The 17,782-nt window shown below is 36.5% G+C and overlaps 2 pseudogenes; both read left to right on the plus strand.

The window, feature by feature from the left end:
* Positions 1–8,947: 8,947 nt before the first annotated feature.
* LOC129627839 (olfactory receptor 51F2-like) lies at positions 8,948–9,898 on the plus strand (annotated as a pseudogene).
* Positions 9,899–16,844: 6,946 nt separating this feature from the next.
* Positions 16,845–17,782, plus strand: LOC129628238 (olfactory receptor 51F2-like; annotated as a pseudogene).

Here is a 17,782-nt window from a genome sequence, read left to right on the forward strand (position 1 = left end):
CAATTCTGCTATCACAAATATCTATTTCAAAGTCAGTGAAGATTTATCACAAATTGGAGTTATCAGTTCAGTTCAGTTCAGTCGCTCAGTCATGTCCGACTCTTTGAGACCCCATGAATCACAGCACGCCAGGCATCCCTGTCCATCACCAACTCCAAGAGTTCACCCAAACTCATGTGCATCGAGTTGGTGATGCCATCCAGCTATCTCATTCTCTGTCGTCCCCTTCTCTTCCGGCCCCCAATCCCTCCCAGCATCAGAGTCTTTCCCAATGAGTCAACTCTTCACATGAGGTGGCCAAAGTATTGGAGTTTCAGCCCCAGCATCAGTCTTTCCAATGAACACCCAGGACTGGTCTCCTTTAGGATGGACTGGTTGGACCTCCTTGCAATCCAAGAGACTCGCAAAAGTCTTCTCCAGCACCACAGTTCAAAAGCATCAATTCTTTGGCACTCAGCCTTCTTCACAGTCCAACTCTCACATCCATACATGACTACTGGAAAAACCATAGCCTTGACCAGATGGACCTTTGTTGGCAAAGTTAATGTCTCTGCTTTTCAATATGCTATCTAGGTTGGTCATAACTTTCCTTCTAAGGAGTAAGTATATTTTAATTTCATGGCTGCAGTCACCATCTGCAGTGATTTTGGAGCCCCCAAAAATAAAGTCTGACACTGTTTCCCCATCTATTTCCCATGAAGTGATGGGACCAGATGCCATAATCTTCATTTTCTGAATGGTGAGCTTTAGGCCAACTTTTTCACACTCCTCTTTCACTTTCGTCAAGAGGCTTTTTAGTTCCTCTTCACTTTCTGCCATAAGGGTGATGTCATCTGCATATCTGAGGTTATTGATATTTCTCCCGGCAATCTTGATTCCAGCTTGTGTTTCTTCCAGCCCAGCGTTTCTCATGATGGACTCTGCATATAAGTTAAATAAGCAGGATGACAATATACAGCCTTGAAGTACTCCTTTTCCTATTTGGAACCAGTCTGTTTTTCCATGTCCAGTTCTAACTGTTGCTTCCTGACCTGCATACAGGTTCCTCAAGAGGCAGGTCAGGTGGTCTGGTATTCCCATCTCTTTCAGAATTTTCCACTAAATATATGCAATTTTATAGTCCAGTGGAATTAAATATTATCCAATTCAGTTATCTCCATGATTTAGTTAATCCCATCTAAGGAAATCTTACCTTTTACACCACTAAAATATGAATTCAGAATCTCACTATCTCTCAGCTAGCCTAATTTTACAAATGACTAACCAAATTCCTTTCTCTAATCATATTTTTGCCCCCAAACACCTATCATTCATTTTGAGATAATTTTCCAAATAGCTGAATCAATTTGTATTAAAATTTAAAAATAAACCAACAAGCATTTTTTCATGGTTATTCCTCATACACCAACTAAATGAAGAAGAAATTCCTGTTTGTGATGAATTCCTCCACAATTCTTATTCAATTTTGCTATAAAGTTGAAAGTCCATCTTTTTATGTCTTCACGTATTCTGCAATTCTAAGAAAATCAGTCTGCTAAATGCTCCATCATGTACATGCAACTTTCCTAATGGTGTGTTTTACTGTTGACTCCACTTCAGTCCTGACAACTGCAACTCCAACTTGAAACTACTGATATCTCAAGGCTGCTCTGTAAATATCTTCTTCATTAAGTTTTTCATGATTATTTCGGTGACATCTGATCTCTCCTTCCCATAGTTTACCTTTTAAGTGCTTTATCTGTACACTTTTTGCCTTTAAATGTTTTGACTATACATTTGTATATAATTATTATACTTTCCACAAGGCTATAAATTCCCTAAATTAAAAAAAAAAAAGCCTTGATTTTCTTTGAAACTTCTACACCACATAGCAAAACGTCTCTCACAGAGCAGACATAGTGATAGTTGTTGAGTTGAACTGAACATAATAGACTATCAAATTGTCCTTCTGAACAATTCCAGTGATAAGTTTTCAATTCAGCATTTGGCATGTATAACATAAGAAATCGCTCTTATAACTTATCCCAGTTTTTCTGCCTGTGTTATCTAGTAATTGATCAGTTCTGAATTTCTCAATCATATAGAGAAAGGGTTACTTTGGAACTTGAGATTGCACTCTCAGGAACTTATCCCAGTTTCCATAAAGCTCAATTTGACTAAGAATAATTTAAGCCATTTTTAAAAAATTGAATGTATTTTCCAGAACTGCTGCTATTAGGTAAGTTTGGAAATTTTTTCCAATGCCAGAGACCAAAACTTATAAACCATCTTCAAATGCTCACTTTCCTTTTGCTTCTACAGGCAACGAATCTGTATTTCTTGACTGTTGTAACACCAAAATATCTCTTTCATTCTACAATACTTAACTTTCTACACTAAATCTTGGCTTCCTTTTAAGTTTATAGACCTCTATCATTGTCCCTTTTCCTCCTGTTTGCTGTCAAGTAGTCAGAAAAAAGCTTTGCAAATGGCTTTTGAATTAAATTTTAGTTATACAAGAAATAATAATAAATATATTGCCACTAATAAAAGATGTTTTAGAAAAAGCCAAAGTCCTCCTTGATATAGTCCCTCAAGTTCAATCATTCCACCTTCCCCATAGGTAACCACTGTATGAATTTTATTTTTATCCTTTATTGTTTATGCATGTGTACTCATAAACTTAGAAAAAATAAAATGTAAAGCAATTTTTTTCATTTGTATTTCAGACAGTACTTTCCTAGGATCTGCTCTGCCTGTTATTTAGAGAACTACATAAAACCAAGTAGAGAAATTTGCCATTGCCCAGAATTCCTCTCTCTCACTCTTCCTTCATATCTCCTCTTCAACGCATTCCTAGGGATTAGCTCAGTGTAGTTTCAAACCTCATTGTCTATTTCTGTTTATGTCTGTGATATCTATTTGGTAAGTTAGCACTGGGATGCTACTTTGTATAGACGAAGAAATGCTTCAAAATGCTCTCTCCAAGATTTATTTCCCCAGACGCAATTAAATACCCTCCCTCAATTATTCTAGCTCATTGCCAAGCAATGCCCTGGATTTGCTAGTCTGATCGGTCCCACTCTACTTCGCTCTCTCACTTCTTCACTGATGATGATAAGACAGTGGCACACTACACCATCTGAGATATCACCAGCTCAGAGTTTTGCACCCACAAAAGTAGAACAAATTAAACTAAGGACATGGCCATCCCATATTACATTCTTATTCATTTTCCAGTAGTAACATGCACCTAGTATCTCTAATAAAACAGACTTTAGGAAGGATATTGAGACTATAAATGTGAACAAGATTAGTTTCTTACTTTAAGTGAGCTATTGCTTAGTAAGGAATATAATTTGCAAAGATGTAATTGCATTTAAATGCTTATTATAGATGTTCCTGGTTTCCAGGAGACTTAGTAAAAGACATAAACATTGACTAATTCAATTTACAAAGACCTTTAAATAGCAATTCTACTTTATTATAACCATGGTATAAAATCACAAACCATGATACAGAAGTTGATAGGAACAAGCAAAACAAAAATGATAGGAGCAAGTTAAAGTGAGAAGTAATAATGTGGCTATTAATTGAATTAATAATTCAATGGGAATGTTATATCCACTATATACAATTTTAACTGACATTCAAATTAAAAAAAAAAAATACATCTTGTCTGTAATATATTCCCTAAAGGCCTTTCCACAGTATTATAATACAGGCTAGATACATATTGATGGATGGGCATCTTATCAAAAATACAGATCCCTGGTTCATCCACACAGTGGTTGCTAAGAAGAGCTATCAAGCCACAAAAGACATTAACAAACCTTAAATGGATACAATAAAGTGAAAGTAATCAATCTGAAAAGGCTACATATTATATAATTCCAACTATATGACATTTTGGCAAAAGGTAAAAGCATGGAGACAAGAACTTAGGGAGAGGGAAGGATGAATAGATGGAGCAAAGAGAACTTTTAGGGCAATTAGATACAATGATGGTGAATACATGTCATTATACATTTGTCAAAATATGTACCATGAACCACGTCAAGAATGAATCCTAATGTAAACTATGAACATTTAATGATAATGGTATGTCAGTGTTGGTTTATTGATTGCAACAAATATATCACTTTGGCGAGTGATGTTGAGGGTGGGGGAGGCTGTGCATGTGTTGGAGTGGGATGTATATGGCGCTGGGTAATTTTCACTTAATTTTTAAAACTAATTGTTGAAACTTATTTTCAGCTGTGCTGGATCTTCGGTGCTGTGTGGGCGTTTCTCTAGTTGGAGCAAGCAGGGGCTACTCTCTAGTTGTGGTGCCTGGGCTTCTCACTGTGGTGGCTTCTTTTGTTGAGCGGCACAGTCTCTACATTGCGTGGGCTTCAGTAGTTGTGGTTCCTGGGCTCCAGAGCACAGATTCAGTAGTTGTGGTGCATGGGCTTAGTTGCTCCGCAGCTTGTGGGATCTTCCTGGACCACAGATGGAACCCCCATCTCCTGCATTGGTGGAAGGATTCTTTACCACTGAGCCACCATGGAGGTCCTTCACTTAATTTTGATATGAAACTAAATCCGCTCTAAAATGATCAAAATCTAGGGATTTCTCTGGCTCTAGTGGTTAAGATTTTGCCTTCCAATGCATGGGACCTGTGTTTGATCCCTGGTCAGGGAGCTAAGCTGCCACCTGCCTCATGGACAGAAAAACTAAAAACATAAAACAGAAGCAATGTTGCAACAAATAAATAAAGACTTCAAAAAAAATTTTTTTAAATCTACAAATTTCACCCTCCTTCAACCTCCCTCCAGAATATATTATTTTACCAGTTCTGGCTTAAGAATCTATATCTATAATAAGATTCCTCAGGTATATCTAAAAGTTAGTCAGCTTGGGGAGCAACTGAGATATAACAGGATACAACAAGGTGTTCTACCATATCTGTGGTTTATTCATTATCTCCAATCTAAATTTATTTGTTTTGATGTCTACCTGTGAAGGAAAATTTAAATCTTCCTTTATGTGAAATGTGTGCTACGTGATAAGTCGCTTAAGTCATGTGTGACTCTGTGCAACCCTATAGACTGTAGCCAACAGGCTCCTCTGTCCTTGGGATTCTCCAGGCAAGAATACTGGAGCAGGTTGCCATGCCCTCCTCCAGGGGATTATCCGATGTAGGGATCAAACCTGAGTCTCCTGAGTATCCTGCATTCCAGGCTGATTCTTTACCACGGAGCCACTGGGGAAGCCCTGTCTGTGGAATAACCTGATGTAAAATCCTAGTATAGGAGGATATTTTTTCTTCTCCAAAGCATGCATGGAAACTGTATTTGCAGACTTTTCATGTTTATTCAATATTTATATTTTCCTGTCATATAATTTCAATATGAACCATCATTAAGTCAAAAAGAAAACAACCTCAGCAATCGTAGGACACTAAACATTGTGGGAGAGCAAACCAATTTAGGCATGCAAAGTGACTCTGAAGAACAAAGGCGGCAAAACAACCAGATACAACTGGCCAGAGAGATCCCTTAGCAATAGGTTTTCTGATGGGTAAATTAGTCTCCTGAGAGTGGGTTCTTCATAGAGAACCTCTACTCTGGGAACTGAAGGAGATCACTTAGCCCTGTCTCTTCCTTACCCTCTTCACTTGACATAAGTACAAGGGCATCAGAGAGACATGAATGTGTATTAATGTTGGAAGGTTTATGTGGACTCATTTTGCTGTAAGAGATTTGGCTTCTTCAGGGGAAGTATTTTTAAGAGGAAATTATAATAGCCATGCAAACAAAAGATGTTGTAGAATTGCCTTTAAGAATTTACCAAAGGATGTGCTCCTGAAACTATCACAACATTGTTAATCGGCTATATTCCGTTACCTGAAAACAATAAAATAGTATTGTTTTCAGGTAACGGAATATTTATTTTTATCTCATAAAATAGCATTTTATTGTTTTCCGTGCAGCTTAGAAATGAAGAACAGATATTCTTTCCAATGTACTGAATCTCCATTCTGAAAAATGTATAAACAACGAAATTCTGAAAATCAAAAAGTAATCCAGGTTATGTGGTCAATTTGAAAACTGACTAGGAGTCCTTAGAAAAGACATCTAAAATATATTATTCGTGGTACTGAACATGGAGAGTTCAAATAGCCCAAAGAGGTGAATTTCAGTCATCAATATATAATTCTGCCATGAAAAGTGAGACTTGATTTCTTTAAGTGAAAATATTGACTATGGGATATCTGGGGTCATATGCTCAAATCCTAGTGTTGAGCTTCAAAGAGATAAATAATTTATCCAAAACTAATAGTGATTTATTAGCAGCAGAGCATGAAAGTTTCATTAGTATCTTCCTTGTAACAATATCGTTCCATTCAGAATAACAGACTATAGTACTCTTCAAGAGATCAAGATATTCAAGCCAGACTGATATCAAAGAGATGCATTTGAAGTCACTTAACTTAGGTTAAATATGCCAGCAGTGACTATGGAAATGAATAGGACTCATTTTTAGTATTTTAGCTCAAATCTATGATTCCAGCAGGTCTCATTATACAATGTTAATTTTACCAGTCATCTAAATAATTTAGCATGTGAGCAAATAATGCTTTTTCATCTCCCTTGAATGTTGATAAGGAAATAAATTTTAAGTAGAACAATAGAAATCAGAACACACACCAAAAAAGCTATAAAAGCACCCAGTGCTTGAAATGCTAATGTCTATGCATTTACACAATTATTTAGAAACAAAGAAAGATGACAGCGTATGGCTGTTGAAGAAAAAAATCACATGAATATTTGACATTTTAGTAATCCACATATATATGTAACATAAAAGTTTATTTATTTAATGTTATTCTACCAATTTTACCACCATCGAGAAGCATTGGTATGTACCATGGTGGACTTTAACAAATTTTGAATCTACCAAGATGGAATTCAAAGCCTAGCTTTTCCATTGTATGAAATATTACAAAATTTATTTCTCTAATTTTTACTTTCCTGGATGAAAAGCCTGAGTCTTAAAAACAATATGATTTTCAAATTAAATAAGATTCGTCACTTAAAGAGCTAAATAACAGGCCTGGCAGACTGTGGAATTCTATGAATGATAGGTCTTAACTTCCTTTCAAAATAACTCTAACTATTAACATCTCCAGTTTACCAATGTTATCAAGAAATTTCTGTCATCTGATTTCAAATTTTTTGCATATTAATTTTTCATGATGCCAGAACACTGAGTGAGAAATTGATTTAATTTTACTTAATATACCTTTCCATCAAATAATTATAAAATTAATAGAACATTAATCATTTTATATCATGACAGTAGCCATTCCATAATCAATAAAACATGCACTTGAATTTTTCTGTATGTGGAGCCCTTTTAGAATCTTTCATATATTTAAGATACTAAGTCGTGTCCATAACCATGTACCAGTGAAGTCTTTTTAAATTGCAACTGCATAGAATAAGAAAACAAACATGGAGATGACTAATTCAATCACCTTAATATATTAACATCAAATGAGAAGACCAAAGACGTGGCTATTCTGAACAAAAACTGACCAGCCTCAGATGTAAGATATGTTAGGATCTCAGTAGCCTATAAGAACAGGAATAAAATTTGAGACTGGATAGCAATAATAGCTGGGGATTAAAGATAAAAGTAGTCACAAGAGGCATCTCAAACTAAGATTTGGAGCCAAAAATGTTTCAATCGCTAAGGAAGTAAAATCGTGTAGGCATAACACAGCTATAGCAGTATATTCTCCAAATTAAGTGATTTGAGAATCATGTTTCCAATATTCATGAGTGACCAATGGAATTCCAGTCAATGGCTGGGACTATGAGGAAGTCATCCAATCTTCAAGAGGCAAAGAGAAGAAAATTAAGAATATATACAGCACCACCAGATTGGCTTAGTGAGGATCTTAGCAAGAGTTTGCAGTACATAAGGGGACTAGATCAGAGTTAAGTCAATATGAGAAAGGAAAAAAGAAAAAAGATCAGGACATAACTTACCTAACAAAAAAATCTACTGGTGGAACTGGAAGTTCAAATATGTTATTTACTTTGGGGAAGCCAGGCTCTGTAAGGGTATTGTTCTGAGACTGTAGGCAAGTAAAGGGTGGCGATAACTGCAATAAGACTAGGCTAAAGAGGGAGTATCTAATACCAGGGATCTGCACACCTTACTCTTAACCCTGAAATTTAATGCAGTTGCCTCTGAAAGGAGTAATTGCTAAAGGCAATATCACAGAGAGTTATCTTTACCAGTTATGTTTCAACACAACTACAATGACAACAGACATAAAAGAAAAAAATGAAGATCAGAAATGTAACTCTAGATTAGAAATGACCCAATCAAGTCAGGGGTAAGATCCACTGACCAAGAAATAATAAACAGGATATTTCAACATGTATAAAATTATTTCTTTAAAAAATTGCTTCCTAGAAAGACTATATATTTTTAAATGTATGATAAAGTTCCACAATAATGCACTAGAATTAATACAAATATTCTAGCATATGATGTATTTTTATTAAGTAATACATCTTTCTTTTATAACTTATTATTACTTTGAGGTCTCCATTAACTTCTTGGTATTTTCAGATTATTTTGATCCAAATCTCCTTTATGTGGAGAGTACAAAGAAAGGGGGAAATAACTCTTAGGATCAAAGTGGAAGATGACAAAAAGTACTCTTGAGATATTATTAAAAATGCCCTCTTCTCTATTACAAATCAGGAGACAAGAGAAGTTCAGTACAGCAAAGAAAGACTAAAAACTAGGGAGCAAAAAAGTGGAGATAAGGTCCTAAGTAAAATCTCCAACCCTAACCCTAACCCTAACTGCAGTTAATAAAAATTATAATGAATTTACTGAATGGTGTTTTCTTTTATCATTATAAGACTTTTTATTTCAACACTATTATTCATCCATAGTATAAATGTCACCTTTTCCTAACATTGCTTCCTCTCCTCTGATCTTTTCACTGACGGGAGTTCCAGGACTAGAAACTGCCCATGCCTGGTTTTCCATCCCTTTCTGCTGTCTCTGCATAACTGCCTTATCTGGGAATGGTGTAATTCTATTTGTCATCATCCCTGAGTCAAGTCTCCCACCGACCTGGGATTGTGTATTTCAACACTAGTCACCATGCTGGGCATATTCTGATTCAACACAAGACAGATCAGTTTCAATGCCTGTATTGCGAGACATTCTTCTTTCAACTTTTTACTGTCATGGAGCCTTCAGTGCTCCTGGAAATGGCCTTTGATTGCCTCATTGCTATTTGTAACCCACTGAGATGTGCTACCAATAAATTCTGATTGATTCCAGAATTATTAAAGTATGGTTTGCCATCCTAGTCAGAGGCACAGTGATCCTAATGCCTATGGCCCTACTTCTTAAATATCTATCCTTCTGAAAAATCCATGTGCTCCATCATTCTTACTGCTTCCATCCTGATATAATCCAGCTCTCATGTTCTGACAATAAGATCAATGGTGTTTAAGGACTTACCGTCCTCATAGTTACTGCAGGAGTGGACTCTATCTTTATTTTTCTCTCCTATGTCGTGATTATTAAGGCCAAGCCGAGCATTACTTCCCCAGAGGAGAAGCATAAGGCCTTTAAGACATGTATCTACCTCATAGGGGCCATTGCCATCTTCTACATCCCTCTCATTAGCTTGTCCTTTGTCCATAGATTTGAGGAAAAGGCACTTCCTTATGCACACACTCTTATGGCCAATGTAGATTTGCTCATTCCACCAGTGACGAATCGCATTATCTATAATGTGAAAACCAAACAGATCATTAGGACCATTAGAAAAGTCCTTTTTCCCAAGGGATTTGAGTTTGACTCTAACAACTCTGCAATAAAAGCTACTCCTTAGCTATGACTTCTAAAACCTACTTTAGTTAGTATCATCTCTTCTATCTGTAACTAGAAAGCAAAAAAAGTAGAAGGTTGGGTGGGTGGGGTGGGGGTGTAGTTTGGTGGAAATTTACATTTTTTAGTGTTTATTTTTTTTATTTTTTATTTTTTTATTTTTATTTTTATTTTTTAAATTTTATTTTATTTTTAAACTTTACATAATTGTATTAATTTTGCCAAATATCAAAATGAATCTGCCACAGGTATACATGTGTTCCCCACCCTGAACCCTCCTCCCTCCTCCCTCCCTTATACCATCCCTCTGGGTCATCCCAGTGCACTAGCCCCAAGCATCCAGTATCATGCATCGAACCTGGACTGGCAACTCGTTTCATACATGATATTTTAGTGTTTAAATTTTATTTATTTATTTATTTTAATTGAAGTACAGTTGTACAACATTATAAAAGTTACAGGTGTATGATACAGGGATTTACAATTTTTAAAGCTTATACTCCATTTATCGTTGTTATAAAATATTGACTATATTCCCCATGTTGCACAGTATATTCTTGTAGCTTATTTCATATATAATAGCTTGTACCTTTTAGCCCCCTAACCTTATATTGCCCCTCATCCCTTCCCTTTGCCCACTGGTGAACACTAGTTTGTTCTCTATATGTTTAAGTCTGTTTCTTTTTTTATCATATTCACTAACTTGTATTTTTGGATTCTACATTTAAGTGATATCATACAGTATTTGTCTTTCTCTCTCTGACTTATTTCATTTAGCATAACCCTCCAAGTCCATCCACATTGTTGCATATGATCTGATATTTTTGTTTAAAAGATCCCAAGAAATCTATTCTAAAAATTATTAAAACTAATAAATCACATCAATAAAGTTCAATAAAACAAAATCAATATGTTAAAAAATCCATTGTATTTCTATACACTAACAAAGAACAATTCAAATTTGAAATTAAGGAGTAATTTCATTTACAATAGAATCGAAAAGAATAAAAATACTTGGAAATAATTTTAGCCAAGGAGGTGCAAAACTTATATACTGAAAGCATTGTAGACAAAAGCACTGCTCAAAGAAATTAAAGAAGTTTGAAATAAATAAAAAGATATACAATGGTTATGAATTTAGAGACTTAATATGGCTATATTTCCCAAATTGATTCATAAGTTGTAATGAAATCCTTACTAAAATTCAAGTTTGCTTCTTTACATAAATTGACAAACTGGTCTCAAAATACATATGAAATTTTAAGGCACTCAGAATAGCAAAAACCATAAAAGGCAGCAAAGTTGGAAGAGTCACACTAAACAATTTCAAAATGTGCTATACAGTTACAGTAATCAAGGTGGTCTAATACTGGCATAGGATAAACATATAATTTAATGAAATAGAATTGAGAATATAGAAACAAAAGCTGACATTTCTTTTCAAATGATTTTTGACACATGCATAAAATTCAATGGGGAAAGAACAGTGTTAACAAATGTTTCTGTCACTCAAATGTCCCTCAACTGAAAAACGCTTATACATAACACAGTAGATTTATACAATGGAACATTTGACCACTAGGAAGAGTGAAGCATTTACATTTACCACAAGATAGGTGAATCTTGAAAATATTATGGTAATTGAAAAAAGCCAGTACCAAAAAACTACCCAGTATATGATTCAATTTATATGAAGTGTCTAAAGTAGGCAAATCTACAGAGACACAAAGCATTGGGTTTGACAAAAGGTTCCTTTGTTTTTTCCATAAGATGGTTCCAGTGGTGCTTAGTTGTCTTTGACCTCATCCACAATTCTGTTAGATTGTCCTGTGACAGCTATCATACCAGCATGCACTAAAAAACACTTCTCAAAATTGGGAACTTTTGTGAGCACATTTTATTATTGAAGCTGGAAGAAAAAAGGCATCATTTTTGGCATACTATGTTTTATTATTTCAGAAAACGTTAAGAATACAACTGAAAAGCAAAAAAAAAAAAAAAAATTGTGTGCAGCATATGAAGAAGGTACTGTGACTGATCAGACACATCAAAAGTGGTTTGCATGGACTCAGTTCCATTCCCTGCGTTACCAGCGCAAAACCTGGGTATGTGACAGATACTTAAAGTGCTTTTTGAAATAATTAATGACATTTTAAAAAGAAATGTAAAGTTTTCTTAGAAATGTACAAAACTCGTGCTCTTGAAGTTGGAGGCTGATAGATTTCGCAGCTGGATGCAGGGTTGAGTGGGGATCACGAGTGAGCCTGGGCATAGACCAGGTGGTTTGTTTTGGATGTTCTACTCACATATTTACTTTCAACAAACTTTTACAAGGATACAAAAAGTCAAGGAACTATCATACCAGTCCTTGCATAGAAATGAAAAAAACGAGTGTAACAAATCTTTGTACAGACATAGGTTTTCAACTCTTCTGGGTATATACTAAGGCGTACAACTGCTGGATTGCATGGTATGAGTATGTTTGTTTAGTTTTGTAAGAAACCATCAAGGTGTCTTCTAAGGGGCTGTACCATTCTGCATTCCTATCAGCAATGAATGAGAGTTCCTATGGCTTCAAGTTCTCACAAGGATTTGAGGGTTAAGGAGTTTGGCATTTCTAACAGATGTGTAGTGGTATCTTATTACTGTCTTATTTTCATTTCCCTGTTGACTTACGATGTGGATCATGTTTTCAAATGCTTGTTAGCTGAGTTACTGTCTTGTAAATTGAACAGGGGTAATATTGCTTTTGACTGAGAACTACAGTCATAATCCATTCAGGATTCTCTTTGGAGGAAGGAAAAAAAAAGGTAGACTGAAATGAATTGCCCTCCACAGTCAGTTGTTTGGGGCAAAAGTGCTAGAAGGACACAGCTGGATGGAGTTCTCTCTTAGGAACTGATGGTTTTTCTGCTAGGTAAATGGCTTTCCCAGGAAGCTCCTGGACTCCTTATAAACTCTTTCTCAGATCTGAGAGTTCTCTCCTTCCTCTAAAATGCCTGTGAGTTCTAACAAAAGAAAACTTTGGAGATGGTTTAAGGGGGCAGGACTGCTCAGGAACTGTTTCCTAAGCCTTAGGACAGAGACCTTTTTGCAAGTAGGTTTCTGAGTTTGAGATTTTCTGTCTAAGAGACTGCTGCTGCCTGGGATGGCTTTCAAAGGGTCAAATGACCTCCCTTTCCACATTCAAGAAGTCTTCTTTGCATGAGGCCAATGTTTCAGTGCATTGAAGTCTTTTCTAAATATATGAGGAACTATGTAATTTTCAGATAGTTTATAAAGCCAAAGTTCTAAAGAAATTGGTGCATTTGGTAGTATATATTCAAGAGATTAGTATATTATATTCATATATATCAATTTAAAAACAGTTGCTGTGTTGTTCAACATAGTTATTAAAATAGTGACTGCAGTCATGAACATGTGTTCATTATTCCACATGTTTCATTAAGTTCTTTTTAAAATAAGAAGTGAAGAGAACAGAGTGAAATCAGAGAGAACACAGGTCAACTCCTGGATTTTCCGTGTGGATAAATGTGAGAAAGTAACATGATTTTGCTGAGCCTTGGTTTCGTAATCTTAGCCTCATTGTTTTCATCTGTAAAAAGGAGCTGATAATATACTATGCACTTGTGATTGTGCTGGATGTGAAGCTTTGTGATGGGGCAATCTACTTACAGGGTCTTGGTGGTCTGGTTACAAGGATGCTTAGGTTACAAGGATTCTTTAAGAATTCTTAAAGAATTCACCATGGGGAAGAAAGAGAGATAAATGTATTTTTCCAAGATGAGTGATTTATCATTTGCTCATTAGTCTTATTGCAAGAACAACTAAGGGTAGTTTAAGAACCACAGAATTAAGAAAGGGAAAGCCATTCCTGCCCACGTTTTTTACTAACAGAGTTCCCCGAATTAGAATAGCCCTACTATGTTTCCCTTTCATTATACCAGTGGAAAAAAAGACATCATAATAAGCTTAGAGAAGAGTGGAAAGAATGATTCAAAGAAAGAGGTAAAATGATATAACTTGTTTGGCCCATAGGAGACAATGAAAAATTATCACTATTGTTAAGAAGACTAGCTTTGACACTTGGACAATCCATGAGTCACTTAATTTATTTACTATAATTAAAGGAGCTATAGCTTGAGAGCCTGCTTCTGATATGGAACCAAACTTAGGTCCCCTTGTCTTTGTGCAGTACAGCCCACTCACTGGGTGTGGTGAAGAAAGTGCAGCATTTAGTTCAGGGTGTTAAGCAAGGGGTTCTGGACAGCTTTTGTTCAAACAAGCAAACTCCCATATCTGATGGATTTCAAGAAAGCACCTTTAAGGCAAGGTGAGGGAGGGGTGTCCCGGGTTCTGTGATCAGCTGGTGTACACTACTCTAGTTGGTTGGTAGTGAGGAAACAGTTTGGTGTTAGAATTGCTAACATCAATCCTCAAGCTCCAATATATCTGAGGTCAATGTGTTCATCATAATTAAGTAGTTAGGTTCTTCCATATAGTTGGGGTTTTAGCATCTGTAAAAAGAAAAGAAAAACAATTCTGGAAATGTGCATTAGGTACTGTTATCTCTCAGGGTTACTTGAGATGCCACCTCTCTGGCTTGATGTCCTAACAATATCCACTGAGTAAAACAAAACTCTCACTTTCCATAGTGAATATTTTTTAAGTTGACATTGACAATGAAGAGATTAAGTACATGTTTAAAGTCAAATGTGAAAAAGTGTGCCTTCTCTTTCAAATGAGGTCCATGGATTTTACATTTTTATGCATTGCCTATTAATTCAAAATGTCCACCCATTTTTAAAAAGTAAGTCCTCAAGGGGATGCCTATATTGAACATATTTCTCTTTTTTTTCTCAAATGCTTTCTTTAGTACAAGTCCTGTAACTAGTTATTCCCACTCAGTTTGAAGCTATGCCATGGTCTTTAAGGAGCTGGCATGAAACTCATCAAACTAACTTAAACTGAGATTTTTTTTTTCCCATGTAGCATACAAACTATCTTTATGCATTAGGCCTAATTTTAATTCTGTTCATTGCACTTTGGCATTTTGTCGATCATTTACATATTTCTTGAAAGGATGCATACATGAATGAGAGAAAGAATTATATACATACTTTAAAATCCAGGCATTCTTTCTACAGATAAAAATAGGGTGTCAGAAAACTTAGGGAAAAACCAATATAAAGGAACTTATTTGATCCTAGAGATTTCTTGATCTGGGTTGAGTATATGCTCATAACCTCAAACAGAGAAGGTGGTTCAGAGTCATCAAACACCATCCAAATGGAAATGCATCCAAATTTAATAAGACTTTCTGATGGACCATACACCCACCTCAAAACCCCTCAATTCATTTTCAATGTCCTTTTGTTCTAAAGGAATATTCTTACTAGATGATTCTGCTCCAATTGTTATCTGTTAGTTTGCAATGACTTCCTTTGTTCTTGTTAAAGTTAACTTGAGCCCTATTTCTTCAAGGAGAATTTCTCTTAAACAATATCAGGTTCATAACTACTACTTGAACAAATGCTTTCCCAACTACACACACTATAGTCCATATGTACTGATTGAATTACGTCTTTCTTAATATTTAATTTTTATCAATGCTGTTGTTCAGTTTCTCAGTCATGTCTCTTTGCAGCCCCATGGACTGCAGCATGCCAGGCTTCTCTGTCCTTCACCATTGCCCAGAGTTTGCTCAAACTCATGTCCATTGAGTTGGTGATGCTGTCTAACCATCTCGTCCTCTGCTATCTCCTTCTCCTCCTGCCCTCAATCTTTCCCCGCATAAGAGTCTTTTCCAATGAGTCCGCTCTTCGCATCAGGTAACCAAAATATTTGAGCTTCAACTTCAGCATCAGTCCTTCCAATGAATATTCAGGATTGATTTCCTTTAGGACTGACTGATTTGATCTTGCTGTCCAAGCTCTTATATATTTAAACAAGTAGGTTTTTTTTGTAAAATATTTTAAAATATCTTAACTATACTGCTTTTATTGGGTATGCAAACTCTTAATGGTCCTCTTAAGGAATATTTCCTTGAGAAGTGAGAAGTGAAGAAACAGGATGGATTGGCTTTGTGTTGTCCTATATTTTTGTGTACAAATGCCCTATCTGCCCATGAACATAGAATCATAGACATGGGAAATATATTACCATTATCTAATCTAACTTATCTAGTCTAACATCCTCTTTTATATGTGTGTACCTGATGTGAAGAGCTGACTCATTGGAAAAGACCCTGATGCTGAGAAAGATTGAGGGCAGGAGGAGAAGGGGACGACAGAGGATGAGGTGGTTAGATAGCATCACTGACTCAATGGACATGGGTTTGGGTGCACTCTGGGAGTTGGTGATGGAAAGGGAGGCGTGGTGTGCTGCGGTTCAAGGCGTAGCAAAGAGTCAGACATGACTGAACGACTGAACTGAACTGAACTGAATGAATATATTTAGGGCTTCCCAGATGACACTATTGGTAAAGATACTGCCTGTCAATGCAGGAGATTCAGGTTCAATCCCTGGGTCCGATCCCATGCTGAAGGAAATGGCAACCCACTCCAGTATTCTTTCCTGGAGAATCCCATGAACAGAGGAGCCTGGTAGGCTACAGTCCATAGGGTCACAAGAGTCAGGTACAGCTGAAGCAACAGCATGCACACAAGCATGGATATATTTAATATACTGAAGACTAAAGGTAACAAATGAGAATCTTGCTAAAACCCATGTGCTCTGGATTTAGTCCTCTGTCTCTTCTACTAAGTCATCAATACAACTCTAAATCTAATAAAAGAATAAATAGTAAGGCACTTGCATTTAAAAACAAAACAAGGTTCATTAGTGATTCAAAATTGTAAGATTTGTAGAAGAAAATGAAAACATTTCTCTTCCCTGTTTTTGCAGGACATGCTCCTTTTCCTCAGGGAACTCTGCCTCCTTCACTCATCATGCCATCGTTCAATCAGAGCATTTTCCACCCTACAGTCTTCTTTCTTACTGCCATCCCTGGTTTTAAACCTACCATGCCTGGATTTTCATCCCATTCTGTTGTCTCTATGTCATTGCTATCTCAGGGAATGGCATGATCTTGTTCATCATCATCACTGAGTCAAGCCTTCATGAGCCCATGTACTATTTCCTCCCCATGCTATCCTTCTTGGACCTAGGACTATGCCTTTCCACATTGGTCACCATGGTGGGTATTTCCAACACTCGAGAAATCAGCTTTGATGTCTGCATCGGCCAAATGTTCTTCATCCATGGTTTTACCTTAATGGAGTCCTCGGTACTCCTTGCAATGGCCTTTAACCGCTACATTGCCATCTGTAACCCACTGAGATACACCACAATCTTAACCAATTCAAGGATCATCAAAGTGGGCTTTGCCATTGTTGTTAGGGTGACAACAGTTGTAGTGCCTTTACTCCTGCTCCTTAAGCGTCAGTCCTTCTGTGGAAGTCATGTTCTGCACCATTCATATTGCTTCCACCCTGATGTGATGAAGCTTTCGTGCACAGACACCAGGATCAACAGTGCATTTGGTCTGGCCATTGTCATCTCTACTGCTGCCTTGGACTCTGTCTTGATCCTCCTCTCCTATGTCCTGATCATCTGCTCTGTGCTCAACATTGCCTCCTCAGAGGAGCAGAAAAAGGCCTTTGGAACTTGTATATCCCACACAAGTGCCGTTGCCATCTTCTACATCCCCACGATCAGCTTGTCACTGGTGCCTAGATTTGGGAAGCACGCCCCTCCCCTTGTGCATACTCTCATTGCCAACATTTATCTGCTCATCCTTCCTGTAATGAATCCCATAATCTACAGTGTGAAGACAAAGCAAATTCGCAAGGCCATGGTCAAAATATTTCTTTCCAAGCTAATTTAG

This window comes from Bubalus kerabau, chromosome 15, assembly GCF_029407905.1.
Source record: "Bubalus kerabau isolate K-KA32 ecotype Philippines breed swamp buffalo chromosome 15, PCC_UOA_SB_1v2, whole genome shotgun sequence".
Lineage (NCBI taxonomy): Eukaryota > Metazoa > Chordata > Mammalia > Artiodactyla > Bovidae > Bubalus > Bubalus kerabau.